Source organism: Lepus europaeus, chromosome 4, assembly GCF_033115175.1.
Source record: "Lepus europaeus isolate LE1 chromosome 4, mLepTim1.pri, whole genome shotgun sequence".
Classification (NCBI taxonomy): domain Eukaryota; kingdom Metazoa; phylum Chordata; class Mammalia; order Lagomorpha; family Leporidae; genus Lepus; species Lepus europaeus.
Genome location: NC_084830.1, coordinates 142,872,379 through 142,887,703, shown reverse-complemented (window position 1 = coordinate 142,887,703; position 15,325 = coordinate 142,872,379). Strand labels below are relative to the sequence as shown.

The following is a 15,325-nucleotide window of genomic DNA, read 5'->3' as shown; positions in this document are numbered from 1 at the left end:
ATCTGCGCATTAATGTTTATTGCAGCTCAATTCACAATAGCTAAGACCTGGAACCAACCCAAATGCCCATCAACAGTAGACTGGATAAAGAAATTATGGGACATGTACTCTATAGAATACTATACAGCAGTGAAAACATGGGTTCTTCATTTCTAAGACATCTGGTTGTTTTTCAATATCTCCATCTCTTTGCTGAATTTCTCATTTGTGTCATGCATTGTTTTCTTGATTTTGTTAAACTTTCTGTCCATAATCTCTAGTATCTCTGAGTATTCTTAGAATCATTCTTTTGAGTTCTTGACCAGACATTTTCTTCTCCTCTCTAGTTTCTTACTAAAGCATGCCTTTGCACACCTCCTCTGCCTTGCTTTCTCATTCCTCCTGACTGCTTGTGTTCTTACACTGACATTTGTGCATCTGGTGGACCAGTTGTCTCTAGTGCTTTTGCTGTATGCCCTTCATGGTAGAAGGGTTTTTCCTGAAAATGTGTCTTCAAACAGATTGGTAGGCTACTGTGGCTTTAATCCCAGTTGGATGGTGTAGTAGTTCTCACTCTAGCTTCTTTGGCTGTAATAAATTGCAGTGGTGATAGGAGATTCTCTCATTCACTGGAGGGCTGTGCATTTCCTGGTGCAGCCCACAGAGTAGGGTCAGGTTGTAGAAATGCCAGTCCTCAGCTTCTGGTTCCTGGGAGTAGGGTCCTGCTAGCCTAGTGGCCATCAAGGGAACATGGTACCCACAGCAGCCATAGTGATGGTATGTGTGGTCCAGAATAATGGTAGCATTCGACCAAAGTCCAGTAGAGGCGTGCTGGTGGTGAAACAGGTATGTGGGCATTGTAGTTGCATGTCTGCAGGGACAGGCACCTCTGCTTCCAGGGTCCTAAGTGCAGGATGCCTCTGCTGTACCTTTCCTCTGTAGTTTCAGGCACTGCTCGAGCTAGGGTACTGGGGTCACACTTGCACTGCTGCATCTAGTTAGTTCTAGTTACAGTCCTTGTGTTGGTATGTTGGGATGTATATGGTCCCCCTGGGGATGGGCGTATGCAGAGGCCTCTGCCCCCCAGGGTGGTGCGAATTCTGACAGTGACTCCTTTCTCAGGTTGGTGCCATGGAGGTTGTGGTACAGTCAACCTGTGTTCCATCTCAGAAGCAAGGCTATCATGTATATTCCAGATAGCCCTCCTTACTCCTGCAATGGCTGTGGGTCCCTCCTGTCTGTCCTGTAGTTAAGATGGCCAGTGTCTGGGATCTCTTGGGACTGTCCTGTAGACCCTCTCCCCTGTAATGGTGTCTTCCCGCAAGGCCCGGGGCCAGAGTTGTGGTTGCTTGTAGGCTTTGTTACTCCCTTTGTGCCGCCATCCCAGGTTTCTGTTTGCTGCAGTGTTCCTGTTTTTCCCTTTTGAGCTCCAATATCATCGCTCAGGTATTCACCCTGAAATGCAGCGATTTACTGGGCTTTCTGGCTCTCCCCCATGGAGCAGGAGGCAGCCACAGGGCATGTCTATTTTACCATCTCGGAGTGCAGAAAATAGCTCTTTTAAAAAGGGTGGAGAAATGAGTACATTGTTAATTAGTGAATAAATAAATAAGCGTGCCCTGTATCAGTTGACTAATTGGAGAATGAAAGTTCACATATGACAAAGCATGGTGCTCTTGCACACACACCCCCTCCCCAAAGGTGTTGCACATGTCTTTAAATTTTCTCTACTTTGCCGTAAGACAGGTTGCCTCTCCTTGTTTTCCAGGGATTTAGCTGAGCGTAGGCTTACGCAGGTGTTTCTTCTGTGCCGCTCATTGGGGAAATCTCAGGACAGGAAGGGTAATGGAAAGGAGTGGGAGCAGCATTGGTTTTTGTTTTTGAAAGTTTATCAAGGTGAACACTGACACCTTCATTTTTATTTAAGAAGAACAAAAACAAGCTAGCAAAGATAAGGGGGAGTTTGGTTTCCACAAAGTAGATAAATGGGAGAGACACAGTCCCTGTGCACAGAGATAACACAATATGACCAGAGAACCGGAGTCTGCAGGGTGGGGTGGAGCCGGGGTTATCGGTTCTGGTGGAATTATTTTTATTATTACACAGAAGTCTGCAGCAGATACATCATCACGCTGGGTGAGTTTTCAGGAAGGGATAAAGCTGTACGTGGGTGTCGGGAGGAAGAGTACCATGTGGTGAGGACAGATGGCGCTTGTGGGGAAAACGGGAGAAAATGAACCCTCTTGTCTTTGTCTTAATCTCCCAGCTCACCTCTGGTCTCTCGCTTGAGTGTATTTCAGGCAGACAGAGCATCAGTGGGTTTTTCCAAAGCTCTGTGATGGGAACAAGGTGACATCACCAGCAAGTGTGTGATATCAGGATCACTGCTTTAGTTGGAATTTTCCATACACCTGCCTGTCTCACCAGTCCATGGAGACCTGCTCATTGTGTTCATTGTGTACTTCTCCAGGTGACAGCCATTGCAATGTCATAGGCAATCGATAAAAGTTTATTGGATTGATACTATCAGATACCTTTTTCCACTTAGAAAGAAGGAGGTCAACTTTGCTTTAAATAAAAAATTTATTTAAAAGAGTTACAGAGCAAGAGGGGAGAGAGGGAGGGAAAGAGGAAGGGAGGGAGGGAGGGAGGGAGGGAGGGAGGAAGGGGAAGGGTCTGTCGGTCTTCCATCCCCTGGTTTACTCTCTAAGTGATCACAACAGCCAGGCCTGAGCCAGGCAGAAGCCAGGAGCCATCCTGGTCTCCCATGTGGGTGGCAGAGCCCCAAACACTTGGGCCATCTTCACTGCTTTCCTCAAGCCATTAGCAGGGAACTGGAAAGGAAGTGGAGCAGCCAGGACACAGACCAGCACCCACTAGGGGAACTTTTATTGGAAAATGATGAGTGGTGTTGGAAGGAAAGAAGACAAAAAGGACAGATCTTTAATCTCTGAGCTACACCGTAGGGTTGGGTGTGCACCTCTTGCCCTATTTGGTAAATAAGACTAGAGATCTAGAGCTCTGTAGGAAGGAAGCCATTGGTTATTCCATGCTTAGAAAAGTGTCCCAGATCAGTGGTTTTCACCGGCTCTGAGAGGGGAGAGGGAGACTAGGAGGCAGCAGAGCACAGAAATGGCCGCATACACTTGCACTGCACGTGCTGTAGTTTCTCAGTGAGCCTGTCTGAGTTTCAGGGAGGCTGTTTGGCCTGCAGCACCTTCCCCGGGCTCCTCCCCCACCCACCGGCCTGTCAGAGGGCAGCCATGATAGTCGCGTGTCAGCCAGCTTCAGGTCCTTTCTCTCTCTTGAGAATTTCAGCTGCCACAGAAGCCACAGCGTGTCTGTGCGGCTCTGGGTTTGAAAGGCCCTGTGGAGAGTCAGGGGTGGGCTCAGTGCTGGAAAAAACAAAGCTGCACCCCAGCCAGCTAGCAGGGGCCTCTGAGCAGCACAGCAGCTGGGCCATCTGTCAGGGACAGGGGAGCCGCGTTCTGCAGCAGGGCTGGGGACAGTCCACCTGGGAGATGGGGACGAGGAGAAAAACGTTCAGGAATCCGGACGCATGGACCCCGTGGCTCTCTACAGTGTTTTATCCCTGCGGGTCTGTGGGATGTCTTATAATGAACAAATGCCCTTAAATGGCCGGTGATGTGGTTGGGTGCCTCTCCCTGGTGGTCATTAACCTCTGATGAAGGCGCTTCTGTCTGATAACATTGATCCCCCTTTCCGTGAGTACGTACTGGTGTGGGGTGTTGTATATGTGTGTGTGTGTGTGTAGATTTGTGCACACACCAACCCTGCTGCCCAGACCTCTGTGTATTCTCCACCAGAAAAGCCCTTTGCCCATTGTCAGACATCTCTACCTCAGTAACAGTTTGGAATTGAGGACTTACTCTTTAAAACCTGAGTTCCCTAAGCATACAAGAAATGTGATTGATTTAGCGTAATATTTTAGGGACGTTATATCGATAATGAGTTCACTCTGAACACAGATCCCAGTCTCATTTTTGTGTCTCTGGCCAGTTGTCTCATTGCCTTTGCCTTGAAGCGCAGTAAACCCTAGAGGTAACTTAGCCTACGGGTACATTCTTCTCGCTTACAGATGAAGAAACTGAGGCCCAGGTAGGTCAGCTCTCTGAATTGCCCAGGGTGCAGACTGGAACTCGGGAGTTCTGAGCACAGAGCCCCTTAGACTACTTTTACCTGGAGCAGCCTCCTTATCGTGCCGATGTGTGATTTATCCCCTGGCTACAATAGTCCTGCTCATCCGGCTGAATCTAAACTTAGACGTACTTTACTTCTTTTCCAGCCAAGTTTTTCTGTATGGTTCTTTCTCTAATTGGTCGTCAGTTAGGAAAGAAAATGTATGCTGGTGTCAGAGGGTAAGCCCTCCGACTGTTCCAGAGTTCGCTTTCCGCCCGCTACCTTTTCAGCTGCGGAGCTGAGTAAATCTAGGGCAGATGCTCTCCAGAATCGCTGATGGGGTCTGTAAGGAGGAGCGTGCATGGGCCCTCTGAGACCTGGCTTAAGCAACGCAAGTCGTTGTCGGAGAGAAAGGCTGCCACTTTCCAAACCTGTACCTGTCCACCCTCCGAGTATCTGACCTACAAGCATAAGATGCGCAGGAGCTAGCACGGCCCACTGGGCTTCACCTGGCTGACATCAGCATTTCCTGTTTCAGGAGCCAGAACATATGGAGGCAGCAGGCAAGACTAGGGAAAAAGCAGAATAACAAATTGAGAAGGAGCCAATGAACAGGGGGTTAGGGCGAGTGGGGGTGGGGGGCAGGAGGCCATTCTGCCATGCCCCAGAGCACTGGAGAAAGTGGGCAGGAAGTTCAAGTGAGGTTTCACAGGCAGGCTGTGCCTGGCAGCCTGGCAGGCATTTTCTACCTGGAATGTATGTGCTTTGCAAAGGCCAAGACCAAGGAACTGCAGGCACTGAAGGGGCTTGCAAATCCTCGGGATGAAAGGGCTGCTGACAGGGAAGCTGAGCAGCCATGCAGGGAGCACAGGGCCAGCCTTTGAGCCTGGGCTTAGAGCCTGGACTGGGCCCTTCCAGGGGAAGCAGGTGCTCCCTGCAGAGGCCCCCGAACTCCTCCACCCCCCAGCTCGGCTGCACACTGCTGCATGCGAACCGTGAAAGCCACGGCAGCCTTGGCCTCCATGCTGGCGCTGTGCCGGGCAGCAGACATCCTCTGGGTCTTCCCTCTAAGCCTGTTGGCTAAGGTCTTGTGATCCTCACTTTCCAAGGGCAGAAGCAGTCGATCAGGAAGTCAAACAAGCTTCCCAGCTATGACATCTGCAAAGGAGAAGAGCACGGGATTAAAAGGAAGGTCTCTCCAGCCACAGAACTTAAGTTCAAAGTGACCTTGTCAGTTAGCTCCCACAGTGGGCTTGGTCAACAAGAAATTGCTGAGCCTGTTGCTCACCATGCACAGGCCGGGCTCTTGAATTTCTCTTTGTTTCTCTTCTTTTGCCTTTCCTGTGCCCTTTCTTTTTTTTTTTTTTTCCACTGATTTTTTTTCCCCTTCCCTTAAACCTTTAGAGAAGCTCTTCCCCCAACAGTAATTGCTGAAACCAGTGTTTGGTTCCCTGTGTCAAAAGGTTTCTGATTTGGAGGTGGACACACACCCTCTCCCTCTTTTCCTTGTGTAATTTCCACCTTGATCCTTATCAGAACGGTCCTTGAAGGCTCTAGAGAGAGGTGTTAGTGCTCCGTGGGCCTCGTAAAGGAGAGACATTGATCAGAGAAGAAGAGTCATCGGGGGCCAGGGAGCAGAGAGGAAGTCTGATGGTAATGGAGAGTAAGCACCAAGGAAAGGAAGCAGCCAAGAGGAATTGAGGGTTCTACAGGGAGAATGGAGGTGTCCCCGCTGGGGATGAGATGTGGGGAGGGGGTGCTCAGCGGACTGAGAGACTTCCTTCTGCCCAGCAGACAGCCCAGCCCAGGAGATGGCCAGACTGTCTTCTCTCCCTGCTGCTTGTCATCCTCCTTAGCCCAACCCAGGCTCCTGCTGTAGTCCAGCTCGTTGGATCCTCTCCCCGAATGGGGTAAGCAGGCCCTGGATAGAGAGTCTTTATGGAAAGTACCCCCACCCCCCAATTCCCTTCTACCACCACAAGAACGTGAAACATACCTGGAAAAGAGATTGCTAGAGATGTTCTCTGAATTTGGAACTCCCCGTTGCTGGAGTCAAGAAAGGCCGAGGGCGCTGCTGCTCCACGTCACAGGATCGTGAAGACAGTCACCATCAGCATCACCTCCCCGAGGACATTCTCTCCCTGTTCCCACGGACTTTACTGGGACAGACAGAGGCTCACTAATGCATCATGCTGGATGAGCTGTAACTCTCAGAATGATGCTGACTCAAACAAGCAATTGCGAGACAGCATTGCTCTGCGCCAGCCTTGCTGGTGAGGGGGTATTTTGCAAGGTAGGCACTCTTCTTCCCTGTGGGGCTTAGGAGCTGGGAGGAGGGACAGTGATAAGAATGAAGAGTATAGACCTGTGTTCACTCCTTGGTGTTGGGGCCAGCACTGTGGTGCAGCGGGTTAACACCCTGGCCTGAAGCACTGGCATCACATATGGCCACCAGTTCTAGTCCTGGCTGCTCCACTTCCGATCTAGCTCTCTGCTATGGCTTGGGAGAGCAGTAGAAGATGGCTCAAGTGCTTGGACCCCTGCACCTGTATGGGAAACCCGGATGAAGCTCCTGGCTCCTGGCTTTGGATCGGCACACAGCTCCAGCCGTTGCAGCCAATTAGGGAGTGAACCAGCAGATGGAAGACCTCACTCTCTCCCTCTCTCCCTCTCTCTCCCTTTCTCCCTCTCTCCCCTTCTCTCTCCCTCTCTCCCCTTCTCTCTCCTCTCCTCTCCTCTCCTCTCCTCCCCTCCCCTCCCCTCCCCTCCCCTTCCCTTCCCTTCCTCTCTCTCCCTCTTTTCTCTCTTCCCTCCCCTCTTCTCTCTCTCTCTGTCTCTCTTTCTCTCTCTCTCTCTCTCTCTCTCTCTCTCTCCTCTAACTCTGACTTTGAAATAAATAAATAAATCTTAAAAAAAAAGAAACCCCATGTCACCTAAACCCAACCCTGCATCGTCAGGGTCCAACATTTGGCTTCTTGAAACGTAATTATTTCTTAAACCTAGATCTGCTAATCACATCTCTAAGTTTAGCATTCAGCAATTCTTGCATACGGATCCGGCACCAGTGTGCTTTTAAGAGACGCTGCCTGGTTAGAATCTGCCAGTGTCATCTTTTCCATAACGAGGCTCAGTATCGTGGGAAAGGTCTTTAAGCCCGAGGTCTGAGGTTAGTTTCCACAGTATAAAGAATGTGGCCACATGCAAGTTCTTCTTACAGTCCTAGCTCAGTCCCTGTAGGGCTCGAATACTGTGCCCCAAAATTTCATGCCCAGACCAAACTTCAAAATGTGGCCTTCTTTGGAAACAGTTGAGGTCATACTGGAAAGGAGCAGGCCATAGCAATGGCTAATATCCTTGTAATGGGAGAAATAGCCAGGGAGAAGAAGCCATGGGAAGACAAGACAGATGAAAGAGATGCAGCCACATCAAAGGAATGCCAGAGGATTCCAGGAGACAACATCGTTAAAAAGAGGCAAGGAAGGAATCCTCCTGAAGATTACAGAGTGAGCATGGCCCTACTGACAGCTCGTGTATGGGCTGCAGGCTTACGGAACTTGGAGAGCCTGAAGCCCCATTGTTGTAAACCAAGTCTCTGAGAGTTTGTGATGGCGGCCCTGGGAGACTGATCAGTCAGTAGTCAGCTGAGCAAACTTGGCCTAGTTATTTACCCTCCCCGAGCCTCAGTGTCATTGTCTAGACCTGTGTTTGGGCAAAGGATACAGTCACTCTGTTGTTCTCATCTTCAGATGAGGCTGATCGTGTCTTTGTTTTTTTAAAACGAGGACTTGGAGTAAACACACGTTGGTTGTTCTCCTTGCACATTAGAAGCATCGAGGGGCATCTGCACGTCTCCTTGATCTGTAGAGAAGCTGAGATGGTTTCACAGATTCTTCCCATGAAGCATGAGCAGAACTTTTCAACAACCAATGTAAAAAGAGAAACGTGACATTTTATGTGCCTCACGTATCTGCGCAGTAAATTATCACCATCTTATCCCGGCAATCCTCAGGAAGGTGTTAGTATGTCCAGCTGCACCTTCCCAAGGGCCTGAAGATTTCCTGTGTGTGTTTCCAGATTCAGTTCTACATCCTCTGTTATTAAATTTTTACTGTGTACAAGACTGACGAAGGCAGAAATAAGAAAAGACTTAATTTCTACTTCCAGTAGGTGAGGCAAGGTTTGGAAGGCGGTCCAGCCAGCCTACAGGAAACTGATGCAAGGCAGAATAGGCTCGCATCTTCAGTCCTCTGAAGGCTAAGGGATGGAGAGCGACCACAGTAATATTCAGAAACAATGCAAACCCACCTTCTATCTCACAGCCAGGGAACGGTTTTCTCCAAGCAGTGCAAACCTCATCTCAACTTCTGCCTCCAGCCCAAGGCTCAGACAGGGCATTTTGGGAGATACAGGCTTCTTTGTCCTGAAACCTGTGTTGAGGATAGCCATTTCTAAAGAAATCAAAGTATAAGAATGGAAACTAAAAATGATGAGCCACATGTTGGGGATACACCAGTGGGTAACTACAGGCAAGATCTTTGTCCTAATAAGGGCTTGTACTATAGCAGGGGAGAATGATGTCAGACAGTCATCACCAAATGGAAGGAGAAAGTATTCTGTGTCATGAGAGCAGATGGCTGCTTTAGTTTAGGGAACTTGGGGAGCTTGTCCTATAGAAGTGATATTTGAGCTGAGATTTAGAGGAGGAGGAAAATGTATTTAGGAGAATCGAGAAAAGCACATCTCAGAAAGACTGGAAAGCATGTGCAGAAGTCATGAGGTGAGCAGAGCTTGAATAGTAGAAAGGCGTGAGCACAGGCCAACGTCAGTGCTTTGGAAATAGCAAAGGAAGTCAGTGCAGGGCGGATGAGGCTGTTGCTTGAAGGCAACAAGACTAGGCAAGGACTTGTGAGTCCTCTTAAATGTTGTCGTAATTCCAAGGGAAGTGTGAGGCACAGAAGGGTTTAGAAACTGAATCTGCAGTGTGGATGGTGGATCAGCAGCCTGGGCATCACTAGGGACCATGTTAGACTCTCAGGTCTACATCACATTGGGGACGGAACCTGTTCCCTGGGAAATTCGTATGCATTTTGAAGTTTGAGAAGCACTGGCTTAGAACTTTTCAGGTAGTAGAAGAGGGGCCCAGTGTGAAACATCATCTTAGAACTATTGTGTCACTAAGTATATATGTTTGTGTGCGTATGTGGAAGAGGGCCAATAATAAATCCCATCAGAGTGGGATAGCGTGTTGTTCCACATACGCCATCCTTGAGAGCAGTAACTGTTTTCTGGGGCCAGCGTTGTGGCCCAGTGAGTTAAGTTGCCACCTGTAACCCTGGATCGCATATCAGAGCACTGGTGTGAGTCCTGGCTGCACACTTTTGATGCAAATCCCTGCTAATGCACCTGGGAAAGCAGAAGATGATAGCCCATGTGCCTCAGCCCCCAGCATCCATGTGGGAGACTCAGCCTAGCCTGGCTCCTGTGTTGTGGACATTTGGGAAGTGAACCAGCAGGTGGAGGATTTTGTTTGTGTATCTCTGTCTCTCTGATGCTCTTTCACATAGGTAAATCTTTTTTAAAAATCTCTGCCTTTTTTTTTTTTTTTTTTACTATGTCAGAGCTCCTCCCTACTCTTGGAATAGTTCTCAGTCTGTTTAGAATGTTCATAATCCTCAGTGGGGAGAGACAGGCAGCTCTCAAAAAATAGCACATGCAGTTGACAGATGGATGTCAGTGCATATATTCAAAGCATGTTGAAAGAAAAATAAGGCAGCTCAGTGTTAACCAGTCCAGGTGTAGATCACGTGGTGGTGGTGAAGAAGCTTCGTCTTAAGACTGTACTCATCAGAAGGAGGGAAGGTGGTAGCAAGAGCGCGTCCGCAGAGACGAAGCCCATCACCCATTTATTAATGAACTCAGTGAAGAAGATTCTCGGCTGATGAGACAGCATAGTCTCATAGGCAGCCCTGGAGAAATAACCCCAGAAGAGCTACGACAGTGGCTACAAGGAGTTAAGGACAAGGAGCATCTCAGCGTGACCCGAGAAATGGGACAAGTAACAGAGGCCCAACAATCCTTTAAGAAAGTTCAAAGAAAGCTTCTGTGTTTGAATAGCTGAACACCTTTCTTTCCATAGGAAACACAACTCGAAGTGGACAAAATGGGAACCAAACTTGGGGAGTTGGGAGTCGAACAAATCAGTTTCAGTTTAGTCTGGAAACCCACATAAATCCTGAAAATAGAGGACTTGAAATTGATGGAGAAGATTAGATGCGCAATCCACTTTCAGATATTAACAAAGACCGTGGTAGAAATAGACATCAAAGATAAGCTAGTCCTGTGGTGAGGCAAACAAGAAGCCAGACCTCAATGAGTTTTCATGGTGTTGGTTCCAACATTCCAAGGACTGTGCCTGCTTCAGGGGGCCAGAATTCAGTCGAAGGATCATTCTGAACATTGGGGAGATTGAAAAATGAAACTGGGGGTGGGGCTGTTGGCAAACTTAGAACAAGTGCTTCATGCCCTAATTTCAGTAGTCATACAAACCAGTGAGGTGGCAGTGAACTCAGGCAGAGGGAGGGACAATGATTTGGGGCAGCACCTGTTTGGGAAAGTGGGGCTAGAACTAATGTTACAGTGAGGAAGAGGAATACAAAGCACAGATGAGAGCCAATAAGATTATGATCTACCTTCCAAGTCAGAGACAGAGGCACTGTTTATCACAGTTGTCAGAGGGGGAGTAGACCGGTACAACAAAACAATGAGAAGATCTGTTAGGAGACGAAGAGGTGTAACTCATGTCTGCAGAGCAAGATAGAGGAACAGAGGTGCTGTGTACACCCCACTCCCTAATTCAAGAGTTGGGTCAAGGGCAACAGAAGAAGAAGAATCCAGAAGATCCTCAACTGGTATCTGTCTGCATCCAACAACCACCCTGGACCTTCAAGTGAGAAGGATTCGTCCTGGGGAAAATAGAGGTTGGGATAGCATTGCAAACAGAAGTGGATCGTGTGTAGGGCCAGCAGAGGATGCAGTCACAATTGAAAGCAACAGGGGGGGCTTTTGCCGAAATAGTCCTCATTTAGAGAGGTCAGGGCTTCGAACTCGTTGAGCCATCATCAGTTGCTCTGAGGTTGATTTTAAGGCAGATCATGACTACGTTTGGAGAACTGAGTTCTCTAATGGAGGCTGAATCTGATCCATAGATTTAAAGACATGGTCAGCATTTGCCAGAGATGCACTCAGAAGCAAATAACTTAGCTATGGCTGATGACAGCAGGCAGCGCAGTGAAGACCAGAGGGCCCGAGATGACAGCATTGAAATGCACGGGGATGGTGAGAGCACCCCACCTCGCCCCTGACACTATGACCGTAGAGGTGGCAGGCAGCTGCGAAACTCAAACGGTTGAGTTGAAACTGAGTCACTCCCTATTCTTCGCCTGCCTCACTTATTTTTACTACATGAAGTGATGATGATGATGATTGAATCTGTGGTTTAACCAAAGAGTAGATAGACAGGATTTGCACCAGGAGCTATGAGCCTCACCATCTTGATAGTGAGCTGGGTAAACTCTGTAGTGTTTGCATTGGTGACTACGTAACTGGAGACCAGCTCAGGCAGTTAGCTTGCATGTGTGAGTTTCACATTCGTTGTATTGACTGTCCCATCTGTCGGCCGCCTGTTTTACTCTGCAGTGTAGTTAACAATGGGTGAAATAATAGGATCTAGTTAGATACTGTATTTTAATGGAATTGAGTAGTCAGGTATTCTTCTGTTTAGTTATTTGTGATCAGCTAAGCGGGATGAAAAGTAACATTGTAGTTTGAACAATTTTTAAGTTGCTAAAAGAAGGAAAAGTATGTAAAATTTTAAATGCAAATGTTAAGTTTTCCAAAAGTACAGAGTAGTTACTATTGTTATAACCAAATAACCTTTAAAGATTTTATTTTGGTAATTTTGTCATGCTAAGCACTTTATTTTTATTTTTTTAAAGATTTATTTTATTTATTTGAAAGACAGAGTCACAGAGAGAGGTAGAGACACAGAGTGAGAGAGAGAGAGAGAGGTCTTCCATCAGCTGGTTCACTCCCCAATTGGCCGCAACAGCTGGAACTGAGCAGATCCGAAGCCAGGAGCTTCTTCTGGGTCTCCTTCATTGGGCCATCCTCTGCTGCTTTCCCAGGCTCAGTAGCAGAAAGCTGGATGAGAAGTAGAGCAAACTGGCATCCCAGTTTGAGGTGCTGGCGCTGGAGGCCAGGGCTTTAACCTGCTATGCCACAGTGCCAGCCCCTGCTAAGCACTTTTGTATCTGCATGATTCTGTAGGTTAAAAAAATTCTGTAGGTTAAATCAATCTTATTTTTCTAAATACTACAACAGAGTTTACTTGGAATTCAGGTTTCATAGGCATAGTACTATATCTGGACATTGATAAAATAAATAAGCCTTTGAAAGAGTGTTTGAAAGTTGCCAAATACATTTAAGTTACAATTTAACATCCAGCATACCATATGTGTATATATAGTTATATAATTTTAAGGTTAAAAATTCAGTCTAAAAACTTCAAGGTTGATTTTTTTTTAACTTTTATTTGGTAAATATAAATTTCCAAAGTACAGTTTATGGATTACAATGGCTTCCCCCCCCCCCATAACCTCCCTCCCATCCGCAACCCTCCCATCTCTTGCTCCGTCTCCCTCTCCCATTCCATTCACATCAAGATTCATTTTCAATTATCTTTATATATAGAAGATCAATTTAGTATATATTAAGTAAAGATTTCATCAGTTTTCCCCCACACAGAACACAAAGTGCAAAATACTGTTTGAGCACTAGTCATAGCATTAATCACATTGAACTACACATTAAGGACAGAGATCCTACATGAGGAGTAAGTGCACAGTGACTCCTATTGTTGACTTAACAAATTGACACTCCTGTTTAAGGTGTCAGCAATCTCCCCAGGCTCTAGTCATGAGTTGCCAAGGCCATGGAAGCCCCCTGAGCTTGCTGACTTTGATCTTATTTTGACAAGGCCATAGTCAAAGTGAAAGTTCCTCCCTTCAGAGGAAGGTACCTCCTTCTTTGATGGCCCCATTCTTTACACTGGGATCTCACTCGTGGAGATCTTTCATTTAGTGGTTTGTTTGTTTTGCCAGAATATCTTGCCTTTCCATGCCTAAAATACTCTCATGGGCTCTTCAGCTAGATCCGAATGCCTTAAGGGCTGATTCTGAGGCCAGAGTGCTATTTAGGACATCTGCCATTCTATGAGTCTGCTGTGTCTCCCGCTTCCCATGTTGGATCGTTCTCTCCCTTTTTGATTCTATCAGTTAGTATTAGCAGACATTAGTCTTGTTTCTGTGATCCTTTTGACTCTTAGACCTATCAGTGTGATCCATTGTGACCTGAAATTGATCACTTGGACTAGTGAGATGGCATTGGTACATGCCACCTTGATGGGATTGTATTGGAATCCCCTGGCACATTTCTAACTCCACCATTTGGGGCAAGTCCAGTTGAGCATGTCCCAAATTGTACATCTCCTCCCTCTCTTTTTCCCACTCTTACATTTAACAGAGATCACTTTTCAGTTAACTTTAAACACCTAAGAATAATTGTGTGTTAATTACAGAGTTCAACAAGGTTGATTCTTATTTAAGCTTTTGGGACAATGCTGCTGTGGCATGATGTTTAGTGTTGACATGATCATCTCTTTAAGTGGATTAAGGTATGATTTTAAAATAGAGATAATTTACTTAAGCATGTCTGACAATCTGACTTATTAGACAACAAGTAATACATAACACTGAACAAGTATTTCTTTATTCAGAAATAGAATGTGGAAAATTTGGAACACAGATCATTTAACTTAATTTCAGACTTTTGGTGACTTTGTACAAATTCAGATTCTTCATTCTATTACATGAGGTATACAATATGCATGGTTTCTCATGTTTCGTTTTGAAATCTTAAAAAAAAAGTTTGTGAAAAATTACATGCACAGATATGTTAAGTTCACCTGGAGGCCAGAAAACTCCAATGAAAACAAATGATCATTAAGAGAATCTAAGATTTATAAAACACAAAATATGCATTCATGATCTCTTTCTACCAAATACATATTAAGCAGAAAACCCCAGAATGTTTTCTAATCACTGTACAGCCCAGAGAATCCCTATCCTTCGTGACAGCTCCAAGACACTCACGCTCAGTGCCCACTCCTGATGGGCATCTCCGATTACTGGGCTCCTTTTCTGCGGAACTCTGTAGCATACACGTGGCCTGACATTGTCCCCACACAGTTCTGCAGTGCACACCAATGGATCGGAACTGACTCACAGGTGAAACCAGTCTTCCATCCCTAATGTCTTTGAGCAGGGCATAGAAGCAGATCTCAGCAACAATAAAAATGTGGAAACCTTAGGGATCCTTCTGGCTCGCAGGCCTCGTCACTGGGAACACCTTTGCATCAGGGGAGCAGAATCCCATCTCCTGGGAGCTTGGCAGTCTCCCTACCAGAAGAGGAGGGGCAGATACTAGCTCCCAGAGCTCACAGGGGCACCAGGGCTGAGGAGGGCACAGCACCGAGCTCCCTGGGTCATGCAGGGGTTACAGAGCATGCAGAATGCGCTCAGCTCTGTCCCAGGTGCACAGGGGAGCTGTGACACGGTAGAAAATGCAGTTATGGCTCCCAAGCAGTGCTTCCTCTAGGGGGTGGAGATTAGTTGTTCCTTGTCAACCACCAGAGCTGTCTCTGGGTCTGCAGAGGAGGAGACTGGAAGCTGTTGAGAAAGACAGCTTAGCCCTCCTCCCCCTGGGCAGCTGCAGCTCCCGCAAGCCCAGACAGAGATGGATAAGCTGTCAGCACAGAACTAATCCTAAAGCTCACAACCGCACAAGAGGTCGTGCAGCGTGAGTGCCCAGCCTCGTTTTGCCCTCTGAGTGTTTCTGAAAGGGTGGACAAATCCTTCTCTTCCCCAGCGCACACATATGGGCACGTGATGAAACTGCATTTGCCAGTAGCCATGCCAGAGCCGACATCTGGTCAGTTCTTTCAAATACAAGCATTTTCTGGACACTCGGCTACCTGAATGCAATCAAATGAAATTGACTATGTTTCTGAATTAGTCAACTTCATGATTCTGAGGCTAAAAAAGCTTAGCCTAAGTCAGCCATGAGGTGGTATTCATTGGGAGAATTCAGA

The 15,325-nt window shown here is 47.0% G+C and overlaps 1 pseudogene; it reads left to right on the top strand.

Annotated features, from left to right (window-relative positions):
- Positions 1-9,829: 9,829 nt before the first annotated feature.
- Positions 9,830-11,833, top strand: LOC133758805 (E3 ubiquitin-protein ligase RNF6-like; annotated as a pseudogene).
- Positions 11,834-15,325: the final 3,492 nt, after the last annotated feature.